This window comes from Canis lupus, chromosome 14, assembly GCF_011100685.1.
Source record: "Canis lupus familiaris isolate Mischka breed German Shepherd chromosome 14, alternate assembly UU_Cfam_GSD_1.0, whole genome shotgun sequence".
Lineage (NCBI taxonomy): Eukaryota > Metazoa > Chordata > Mammalia > Carnivora > Canidae > Canis > Canis lupus.
The window spans coordinates 49,845,859-49,858,123 of NC_049235.1; the positions used below are offsets into that span (position 1 = coordinate 49,845,859).

The 12,265-nt window shown below is 35.3% G+C and overlaps 1 long non-coding RNA gene across 1 annotated transcript in view; it reads left to right on the forward strand.

Moving 5' to 3' along the window:
• Window positions 1-461: 461 nt before the first annotated feature.
• LOC111098832 overlaps window positions 462-12,265 on the forward strand; it is a 114,943-nt gene continuing 103,139 nt past the window's right edge. The window contains exons 1-3 of the long non-coding RNA XR_005369727.1: window positions 462-567; window positions 1,054-1,250; window positions 2,152-2,224. This is a non-coding gene — a long non-coding RNA (uncharacterized LOC111098832). The remainder of the gene's footprint in view (window positions 568-1,053; window positions 1,251-2,151; window positions 2,225-12,265) is intronic.

Here is a 12,265-nt window from a genome sequence, read left to right on the forward strand (position 1 = left end):
TCCTCCTCTTCCTCCTCGTCCTCTTCGTCCTTTTCATCTTCCTCCTCCTCCTCCTCCTCATCTTCCTCCTTGTCCTCTTCATCTTCCTCCTCCTCCTCCTCTTCCTCATCTTCCTCCTTGTCCTCTTCATCTTCCTCCTCCTCCTCTTCATCTTCCTCCTCCTCCTCCTCCTCCTCACGGGCTCCCTCCAGCAAGTCTGGCAGGGAATGGAACGGCCCAGTCATCAGGCTCGCAGCTGTCCAGGCGGCTGAGGCAGAGCAGGTTGCGGTCCTCCTGCAGGCACTTGTGGAACCGGGGACCTTTCCCTTCTGCCAAGAGAACTAACTGGTGCTTCTGCTCAGAGGCACCGCGTCAGCCACCACGGCCGCCCGCCGCCGCCCCGCGGGTCTCCCCTGCGGGGGCTCCTTCCGGCCCCCACAGCCCGTCCGCGGCTACTGCGGCTGCGCGGTGCCACTGCGAGGTGCCGCCGGACTTCCGGCCGCCCGCACTTCCGCTGCTCCTGCCTCAGGGCGGAAGGAAGGACGTCGGGGGGCAGGTCGTGCTCCTCTTTCCTCTTCCTTTGGGAAGGTCGGGAAATATGTGCTTTTTACTTGTTTTGTCGTTTGCTGTTTTATTCTCCTAATCCCGGAAGTCTCTGAGATACCATTGCCGATTCCGTTCTGTAACAACAAATGATGCGGTGGTGGTTCACCCTCTTTTAGAAAAATAATTTTATGCTGTATTCGGTGTTCTTATATGATTGTACAAATCTTAGAAAACAGGAATAGCAGAAAAATATAAAAAATTCATAGTCATCTACCCAAAGAAAATGACAGTAAGCCATTTGATGTGTTTTTTTTCAATATTTTCTCCTCATTTTTTTAACTCTGATTTCCTCTCCCTTTAGTAACATTCACACACATACTTTTTTCTTTCTAAAAGGGCAGTGCTATTTATTTTGATAATTTTAAACATGAAATTAATAAACATTAATTGTGTGATGATAGGAGAATTTACTTAGTTATTCCACTGTTGTTAGATTTTTAGGTAATCTTCAAATTCTTCTTGTTACAGGCGATGGTGTTCACGATTTTTTACTAATTCATGTTTCTCTGCATGTGCATCAATTGATGCTTTTATTTTTATCGATACAGTAGTTTTAAAATTAATTTAATCCAGGAGGACTTTCTTTGAGAAAGAGCTTGATGGAGGTGAGGGTGATGGAAATGAGGAAAGAGAAAAATGCATCTTACAAATCCACAGTCGTGCAGGTCAGTACTTGATCTGGTCAAGAAACACATGTTATCTGATTTGTTTACCTGTCTGTGGATTCTATCTTCAGATCCTCTGCCTGCTTACTATTCAGATCTTACTTATTTCTTGCTGGATTTTAAGATTTATAACATGTGTCTTGTCCTTTATATTTACTACAAATAAAATGTTTATACTTTTTCTCCTTGCCTATTGATTATTTAAAAAGTTTGTGTGTGTGTTTGTTTTTTTTTTTTTTTTTTTTTTCAGTTACAGCTGAGACTTGCTTCCCTGTCTCACAAGTGTTAGGCACTGAATCATTAATTTAAAATAACATTTTTTATTTTTAAAAGAGTTTATTTATTTATTCATGAGAGGCACAGAGAGAGAGAGAGAGAAAGAGGCAGAGACACAGGCAGAAGGAGAAGCAGGCTCCATGCAGGGAGCCCCATGTGGGACTGGATCCTAGGACCTCAGGATCATGCCCTGGGCTGAGGGTGGTGCTAAACCACCGTGCCACCTGGGCTGCCCTAAAATAACTATTTTGAAAGCAAAGCAACCTTTTGCTCCCTTCTGAACTCTAGTTAGAGCTTTTTCTGTCTCTGGTTTTATCTGTTTGTTTCTTTCTTATTTATTAATGCTTAAATAATGAAGGCATTTTGGACAGTTTATTTCTTTTTGTTGTTGTTGGCAGTGATGTAAGGAATGTGAAAAATCGTAATTATATAAGCCTCAGTTTTACTTCAGTTCACATTATTGTTTTCATAGAAAATGGAATAGAATCATGTATAAATTAAACATGATTTTCATAGTGGCATATGACCAGGTGTATTTTTTATGAATGCTTAGTATGTAAATGCCATGTGAATTTGTAAATGTTGTACCTACTCACTGTTATTTTATAATATTTTATTATTTCAGCACAGCAATATGCCACGATATCTATGGGACAGCATGCCAGCTTCCTTCACTGAAGGGTTTTCTGGAGATTAAGGTACACTAACGTTGTTTTATCTACTATATTGTATCCCATTAATAAATCATCATCCAAATTATGAAAGAGTTATAGGTGCTATTTTCAGTTAGATGATTATAGAAATTGAGGAAATACAGGAAAGTTAAAAAGGAATGAAAGACAAAGATTAAAACAACCTCTTGCTGTAATTATTTTAATTCTTTTTAAAAAATAAAATACTGAATCTTTATTTTTTTAGGCAGAATGACTATTTCTATTTTCCAGATGTTGAAATATAATTTTAAAAATTAAATATATTTTGAAGGAAATTCTTCTAACTATATCATAATCCCCTTTGTCTTGTACAGAAAGTACAAGTGTGTGTTTTTAAAGATGTTTATGTGGATGTGTTTAAATTTTAACATTGAAATATTATATATATTAATAATAGATTTTTCCTGAAATACATCATTTTGTTCCCTTCAACATACATCAAAATAGTAATTTCTGGTCCTTAGGGATCTGGGGACAGTATCCATAAATTGACATTTCCAATCTCTAAAATCTTTTCATGTGCAGAAAAGAGTAGTTTTGTATGTAGTACTGCTTTACTTAATAAGTACACAATTGGTAGTGGTTTCGGTCTGTGTGTAGGTATATCACTCATGTCTACAGATAATGCAGGTCATTATTCTTTTTGGTGCCAAACTTAATCAGATAACCTGAGCTTTGCTTTTTAGAGATGAAATATTACATTAGCCATAGGACATTAACAAGAAAAACAATGCAGCTGTAGACTGAAATGCCCCTGATAACTCGATTTTTTAATGTATTATGCTAATACTGCCAAGCAGATGTTACAGCTTTGTGGCTGTTTTATATGAGCTGCTGAAGGAAATGCAGAGGATGGTTTTTAAATCAATAAAGCATATAATAGTGATGATGAGAGAATAGCCATTCCATTCCAGTAACTTTTAAGTGATATTCCCATTGGCAATGGCTGTTTTGGGATATCTGTTAGGAAGATGTTTTTACTTTTACGTTAACCAACAAAGATTCTTTCTCATCCAACAAGAAGCTGGGTATGATTTTTATTCTTTGAAAAACTCCAGGGGCAGTGATATGAAGGTTTGAGCACTTCACAAATTATTACACACATTTGGTAAAACCAATTCTCACTTAGTTTAGTGTTAAGAAGGAAAGTATTGCTCTGGGCACATCTAATGATCTTCCCACTGTAGACAAGGATGGCTACTCTGTGCACAGGATATAATTGGATAAAAGGATTCAGACTCTTGAACCCCCTCATCATGACCTTGTTTTATAGATCCTAAGAGTCACCGCTTCAACAAAGTGTCAGGTTTTCTCAGTTAGTGGCTGATAGTGTAAAATCACTCCAGACACATTTCCTGGGGTTTTGTTTGTTTGTTTGTTTCTTATTGTTGTAGTTGTCTTTAAGTATTTTGACCTGTGATTTCGTAAAAGATATTTAAATTTTTCCATGTGATCTTGATTTCATAGTAATGCTAGTGGCTAACCGTCTTATGTGCTATACATTTCTCAAGCAGTTACTACATGATTAGATAGTATGATAATTGGTGAGAGGATGTGAGAAATTAAAGACGATTTTCAAATTTCTTGCACTGCTGTCTTAAAATGCTCCTTACAGTAAAATATCAATTTAGGCAGGTGGAAACAGGAAATTAAAATATTAGCATTTGGCATCACAATAATATTTATTTATTTATTTATTTATTTATTTATTTATTTATTATTTTACAATAATAATTGTTTAGATAAGAGTTATCAATAGCTACTAAGTTGAGAGGATGGAAGTTTTGTAAGAAACATAAATAGCCAATACTTCCCCATATGCATTAATTACAGACACAAAACTCTGTAGTGTAGAAACCTGGTAACCTGGTGATCAAAATGATCTTTACCCGTAGTAGTAAATAGGTATCATGTGTCTCCTAAAGAATGATTAACCAAAAGTACATGTCTTCTTCGGTGTCCTGAACAAAATATGTAAGTTGAATTTTGAGACTACATTAGAGAAAGTTGAATTTATTCAACTAAATAAAGTAGATGAATTCTTTAAAATGTCAAAGACATGATTAAAAAAAGGAAGACCAATGAACTGTTCTAGATTAAAGACTAACAAGGGATGACAACTAAATGCAACGTGTGATGCTGGCTTGGATCCTGGGCCAGAAATTTGTGTCTTTGGCCTATAAAAAATATTAGTGGGACCATTGAAATCTGAATAAGCAATGTAAATTAGATAATAGTGCCATTTTAATGTGAATTTCCTGACTTGGATCATTATATTGTGGTTATATTCATGACTTTTAGAAACTCTACCCTGAAGTACTTAAGGGGTAAAGGGGCATCATGCATGAGTGCAACTTACTGTCAAATGATATGTCTGTATGTATGGATAAAGAAATAGGAAGAGTGATAATACAAATGTCTACATTTTTATAGCTATTCTTTTTGTCCTTGCTACTCAAAGTGTGCTCTGTGGACCAGCAGTATTAATACTAGCTGAAGTTAGTAGACATGCAAGTCCTACTGTTTGAAAATCTGCTTTTCAATAAGATCATCAGGTAAATGGTATATCATGAACTTTTGAGAAACACTGCTGTATTTCACCTTCATTATACGTATAATACGGCTTGAGTCACAGGGGTGAAGTAGAGCTGGAGTCTTAAGCTGGATGGCATCATCCTTGGAATATGTGTGTAATGCCAGGTCTTACTATTATCATTACCTACTTAAATGTTAAAAATGAGAAGACCCCCAAACCCTTTAGAATCAGAATTTTTGTGCTTTCCTTCTCTTGAATTAGAATTTTCAACTGGAATCTACAATTAGTGGGTTGTATAATCAGTGTAGAAAGTTATGGTCACTATTCTTATAAATGAAATAGTATGAAAGGGAATAGAAAATTAAAAAAAAAATTCTTCACCTATAGTAAATTAGATAAATGCTGTGGTCACCCTGAAGAAGTGACCCCTGAGTTTGGTTTAGATGTGGAGACATGATGCCACACATGCACCAAGAAGGTGACAAAAATAATTACTCACAAGATAGGATTTCTGAGAGAACAGAGCAGCTCCTACACAGGTTAAAAATGACTTGAGAGAGTTGCAAAAGGAGAATCTCAAGGGGATTTTATGATGTTTAGAGTGTGGGGATGTGGAAAAGATTCCCACAAGTAGCCTGGGCCTTGAGGGCTTTGAAATCTCACACCTCTTGGCTCCAAAGGGAGCTTTCTTATTTGCCCAGGTGGAGGTAACAGATAAAAAGTGGGCATGATGGGACTTGAAAGCAGCCAGTAGTGAAGCATCAAAAGCAGAATCATACTCTATCACAGTAAGCAGTACTTCATGAAACCTGTCTTCAGTATCATGTGTGCAAGTGTTATGAACTATGTTCTGCAAAAACAATGTTTTTGGTTTGTGGTCAGAAAAGTTTGAAAGTTTGAAAGCTGGAAACTGAAAAGTTATTGAACAGGTTACACTAAATTATAGCTTGACTTAAGGAATATACATTCAGAGACTCCCTTCCATACCCCCAAGTTCATCACCAAATTAACTGCAGAAATGAATTTTAATGGTTTTACCCAGGCTTTAACTGTCTCAATATTATTTTATTCAGGGAATTTAGAGACCGGGAAATTTAAAGATCAATTGTTAACACTCTCACTGCCTGCCAGGCCATTTGTTTCACCTGGACTACAATAATAAAAGTTTCTTCTTTTAATATTAACTTTGACATAATCAGTCCCTGTGCTCTAATCTCATCATAGATTTGGCTTTCCAAACAATCTTATGGTATAAAAACTTGAACCTCTCAGTCATTATATTAATCTTTTGCATAGAATGTTACTTGGATACTTCTTTCTTTTCTATAGTTCTGCAAGTTTGGGAGTAGATTTTCTGAACTTTCAAAATCCCTAAAAACAGAAATTCAAAACAATCTCTTTGGTCTAGCCAGCAGAAGTTCCTACTATTTAGCTTACCCAGATAGTGGTAAAATTTCTATAATATATTTTCTTATCAACCAGAATTTAACACAAACATATTTTATTTTGGCCGGCCTACAAATATATTAAGAACTTGTTTTACTGCATGACAACTCCTGCTGATTCCTCTTCCCAACTCTTACCCAGATTATAGCGTTACATGATGTTCTATGCATGAAAGTATATTGGCTTTTGTCTAATTAATGTAATTCTTTCATTTTTCACAGTTATGGCTATGAGTATGGTCATATGACTAGGATTTTCAAAGATATTCCAATATTCTGACAAAAGAGTTATTTAAATTATTTTTTATTCTTGAGTTAAGTGTATTTTTGAAATGTATATGATTTTAGTTTTTTGTTTTTGCTTTTTAAGCAATGCAATGAGATTATGCCAACTGTACAAACATATATATGTGTGTGTATCTATATATATATTTGTATAGACACACAGCCATATCGCTTTGATAGACAGATGGAAAATGTTGATTAAAATGATACCACTTTTCAATGTTAATTGAACTGTGATCTCACTGTATAATAAGCTTCCATTTTCAAAAAGTATGCAGTGTGAGGTGTTTTTGGACACTGCATTTTAGATTAGAACATGATTGAATATATAGTCTGCTGCCTTAAAAAGCACAATTACCACCCTTTAAAAAAACAATATAAGTTGCTGGATAATCTGACATGTGAGTGCCTTGTGATGTTCATCTAGAAGCAGGGTCTCAGGTGTGTGATTTGGATGTGATACAAAAAGAAACGGAGAGCAAAGACACATTTCTGTTTTGTTTCTTCTCTTGGTACTTCTAATTTTTATCAATAAATTGGACATTTTCCTTTTCATGCCTTCCTTTCTATGCTTTTTCTCTTATTGTCACTTCTGCCTTTTAAATATATTTTTGTAATAACTTTTCTCTTTCTTTTGCTTATCTCTAACATTCATTAAATTCTATAAAATCCAAAGATATGCATGGTCTCATGGAATAATGTTAATTAAATAAGAGAAAACAAGGGTGGCCCTTTTTTCCACCTAAAAATCTGTTTCAGTATAAAGTATCATTATGTCAGTTTTCAAAAATGCCTAAGATTTGTCTGAACATATAATTGGAGTCAGAGAATGTGCTTAGTCTTGCTCACAGCAGAGCAATAAAAATAAATTAACTAGCTTTGGTGGTCTGTATGCCATATGGTCTTTAACGTGCTAGAGTAAGATCACCTTTGAAAAAACACCTTACTGATGAAAGGGAAAAGTATCATCTATTACTGTTGGTTTATCCTTGACAGAACTGTGTCACATGGCATTCCAGTGCACCATGTACCTTAAATTCCAGAAGGAATATGTTTCATTAAAATACCTGGCTCATTTTCAATTTTCATTTTTATTAATCTTGATTGTTATACCACCAAACATTTGGATTTGTTGCTGTATAATTGAGCTAAACCTTTTATTTCCAGAATGTTTGAGAAATATAGGCTGTCTATTCATATAGATTAATCAAATAATAACGTGTGTGAAACTAATCAGTCAACAGTTGCTGTTTAAGGTAATTTTCTATTCAACATTGTAAGTTTCAAAGATCAAGGACAAAACAACAAATGATGAAAAATGAAGTTTAATTGGTAATTTAGTTGTGAAGCAAGTTACAGGTTATATAAAACTATATTAATATATTAATGTAGCATTTGCACATTTCATGTATTTTCACCTAAATCATCAATTAAAACATTGAATAGGAGAGAATATTAAAATATTCCATGGGTGACTTCCCTCTATACTGACATAATTAATAACTAAATTTTTTCATAATAAAATTCAATTAAATATCTCATACCACTGTTTTTCACCCCATAAATTAAGCCTAATCTGAAAATTGATAACAAAGAAATTACTAAATGCCTTACTAATCTTATGATATAACTATAACTGTTTTTATTGGCAGTGAATTATATTTAGATCAATATGTATGAACACATTTGTATTTATTAATAGTAAACAATTTAATTCCTCATTCTCATTTTTTTATTGCCTAAATATTAATCAAAGTATGTCTGCTAATCCACTGTAGCAATTCCAGAAATCAATATAACTCTTACCACTTAGCTTTAGTTTCCAGAAGGTTCATTTTTTTTCTTAATTATGATATTTACTAATCTTAATTTTTTTAAGATTTTATTTATTTATTCAGACACAGAGAGGGAGGCAGAGACACAGGCAGAGGAAGAAGAGGCTCCATGCAGGGAGCCCAATGTGGGACTCGATCCCGGGTCTCCACGATTACACCCTGGGCTGAAGGTGGCACTAAACTGCTGAGCCACCCCAGCTGCCCTACTAATCTTAATTCTTTCGGCTACTTTCTATTCACCATATTCTTTCAAAGACCATCCACCTCATCACTGTAAGACTGCTTCAACACCTCTCTCTTCAGCCCCCTGGGATAATTTTTAACAAAACAGTAAGTTGAAAGAGACCAAATATCATTGTGAGTGGTTCCAACATAGAAATTTTCAAAGTAAGTTTTGCAACCTTAAAGTTATCATTCAAGTTTTTGAGTTTAAGAAGCATGGGTTTAGAAAGAAGATTTCTTTGGAGATAGCTGTACTCTGAGACCTGTAGAATAAGGGTGAAATAATCAAGCCTGGTGAGAAGACTTTTAACAAAACTGTTGAGAAAGTTTAATAATGCAGTCAGCAGTGTTGACTGGTGGTTATCTGTCTAACTTCCTCCTGAAAAATATAAAGGTAATACATGATCTAGGCAGTGGCTGGTAGGTGAGCTGAACAAAAGGTGTATGTACTTTCAGAATTCATTGGAGAAAAGATACATGATTATTTCCCAAAAGGAGTGGTGTGCTTCAAGGGGGTGAGGGTTAGTGTGGTAGCATTTTAAGCTGTAAGGGTCTGTATAGGAGAGCGTGGATGAACAAGAAAACAAGGTGAAGTGAGGAGTGGAATTGATAGGAAAATACATCTGTCTACTTCATGGGCCGTGCAGTAGACATTCCCAGTGGGACCTCCAAAAAGCCCATAAAAGTACCTTATAAGAGCAGGTTTTAAGGGATCCCTTGGTGGCGCAGCGGTTTGGCGCCTGCCTTTGGCCCAGGGTGCGATCCTGTAGATCTGGGATCGAATCCCACATCGGGCTCCCGGTGCATGGAGCCTGCTTCTCCCTCTGCCTATGTCTCTGCCTCTCTCTCTCTCTCTCTCTGTGACTATCATAAATAAAAATTTTTAAAAAATTAAAAAAAAAATTAAACCCAGCATTAGGGACTGCAAAATCATGTAAATACAGCATCAGTTAAATAAGAATTTTCCTGTTCCGTCTTACCTTCTTTCATCGCTAAACTCAAACCTGAGGGAGGTCAGAATGGTCTTGAGCAAATGGACACATGAAAAAGAAAAGGAAAAACCTCACAATACCACCCTAACCTTAATTGCTGGCTTCTTGCCTGTGGATTGTCATAACTAGAGACAAATATTTAATTTTATAATATAAGAATTTTATCATTATATGGATCTTAGAATTATAATTTCTGAATTGAGTTGGTATTTCTTGACTTAAAGTGATCATTTACTTTTTATTACCTAGAAGTAGTCAGAGAAGTCAATGTATTGAATTAGTTTTCGTCTATATGCGAGGAAATGTTTTGGCTGCTGAATTGATTTTTTAAAATTCTTTATTATGGAAAATTTCAAATGTATACATAGTGCAATGAACTACCATGCATCAATGACCAATTAAAATAGTTATCAACTCATGACCAGCTTGTTTCAGTTATGCTATTACCCTTGGATTTGTTGAAGTACATCTCAGATATCCTATCACTAACTGAGTTCATTTTAAAGAGAGAAAGGAGAGGCAGGGATACTTTCAAGATTATACTTCAAGAGCCTTTTGTGGAGCTAAAGACATATGTGTGTTTCTGTGTGCCATGTCAGGGATAGAGGTGGCCTGGATTTAAAATCATGCTCAGAGAGGGCTGGATTTATCAGATCCAAGAATATCGAATGAATTTAAAGTGATTTGAGACTGCTGTCTCCTAACCCATTTTGGGCTTCTGGGCAGTAATTCATTCTCTGTCTTAGAATTTATTATGAAACATTTTATTCATAAATGGGAATGTTTTAATACCTTTATAAAGCATAAGTATTAATATATAGGTAATATAGGTAATAATACAACCTAAGTAATTGAATTATTAGTACTGGGGAAACCTGTGTACTCCTCTCTGACCCTCATTCTTCTTTCCCTCTGTGTGATAATCATGATCCCCACTCTTGTATTTATCATGCCGTTGCTTTTTTTTAAAGAGTTGCTTTGTGTGTGTGTATCCTTAAAATATACATTATTTAGTTTTGCATGTTTTTTAACTTGATGTGCGAAATATTGACGATGGACATTTGGAATATTCCTAGTTTTTTGGACATTATAAATAATGCTGCTATGAGCATTCTTTTATATGACTCCTTGGGCATCTGGGCAAGAATTTCTCTAGGGTATATGCGTAGGAATGAACTTGCTGGGCCATTAGGCTCATATCATCAACTTCTGTGGTTGAATTTAAATTTATCTATGAAGTGGTTTGCCAATTTACATTCTTGCTAGCTCTGTGTAATAATTCCCAATGTACCATATCTAAAAGAAACACATGAAATAGGCAAAATATTTACAATTTTGTCACTTATTAATTTGAAATGGAAATTTGATATTGTTTTGATTTGTATTACCGATAGCCAATAAAGTGGAGTATATTTTCATATTTTATATGTCATGTGTGCCTCTCTCATCTAAAATGCATGGTCTTTTTTGGCCTAATTTTTAATTTGATTGAATTTTTCCCCTCGTTTGTAAGAGTAATTGACTTAATCTGCATATAAATCCCTTGCCAGTCTTATATGTTAAAAATTTGTGGCTTTTAATTACCTTTTTAAAATGGTACCTTTGATGAAGGCTTTACATATATAAATCTTTTCCTTATGAACTATACTTTTTATATCTTGTGTAATAAATTCTCCTATATTTATTTATAAAAGCTTTAAAGTTCTCTTTTCACATTTTCAGATTTTTGTCATCTGGACTTGATTTTTGCATACAGTGTAAAGTATATCCAAACTTACCATTTGTCAAATAGATAACCAGTTGTTCAACTATTCTTCATTGAATTGCCCATTCATTCCCCAGTTGATATTCAGAAGCAATTTGGATTATATTAAGAATAGCAGAACTGGGGAGTCTGTTTCTGGACTCTTAATATTATTCCTGTTGGCTATTTGCCTATCCATGCACTAGTGCTACTCTTTAGTTATTATTTAATTTTATAATTATTTCTGGTAGGGTAGAGGTAATGTCCTTTTACATTCTTATTAAGAAAAGTATTTTCTTGGGTGCTTGGGTGGCTCAGTGCTTAAGTGTCTGCCTTTGGCTCAGGTTGTGATCCCGGTTGTGAGTCCTGCATTAGGTTCCCTGCTCTGTGGGAGACCTCTGCCTCTGCCTCTCCATCTCTCATGAATGAATAAATAAATAAAATTTTTAAAAAAGAAGAAAAAAAGAAAAAATAAGTCTTTTCTTGGAGTGTCTGGGAGGCTCAGCTGGTTAAGTGTTACACTCTTGATTTTGGCTCAGGTCATGATCCCAGGGTCATGACATTGAGCCCCACGTGTGGCACTACAAACAGTGGTGAGTCTACTTGGGATTCCCTCTCTTCCTCTGCTCTGCTCCCCTGTGCTTGCTCTCTCTCTCTCTAAAATAAATCTTTAAAAAAGAAAAAGTATTTTCTTGAAACTTGTAGACTTTATTGTGTTTTTTTGTTTTGTTTTGTTTTGTTTTTTTGTTTGTTTTTGTTTTTTTAGAGAGAGAGGAAGTGAAAAAAGGCAGGGGGAGAGAGATTCTTAAGCAGACTCTACACCCAGTGAAGTCAACACAGGGCTCAGTCTTCCAATCCTGAGATCATGACCTGAGCCAAAATCAAGAGCTGAAGCGAACTGACTGAGCCACCCAGGTACCCTGAAACTTCGTAGACTTTAGAATTACCTTGTGTTGGATTTCAGTTG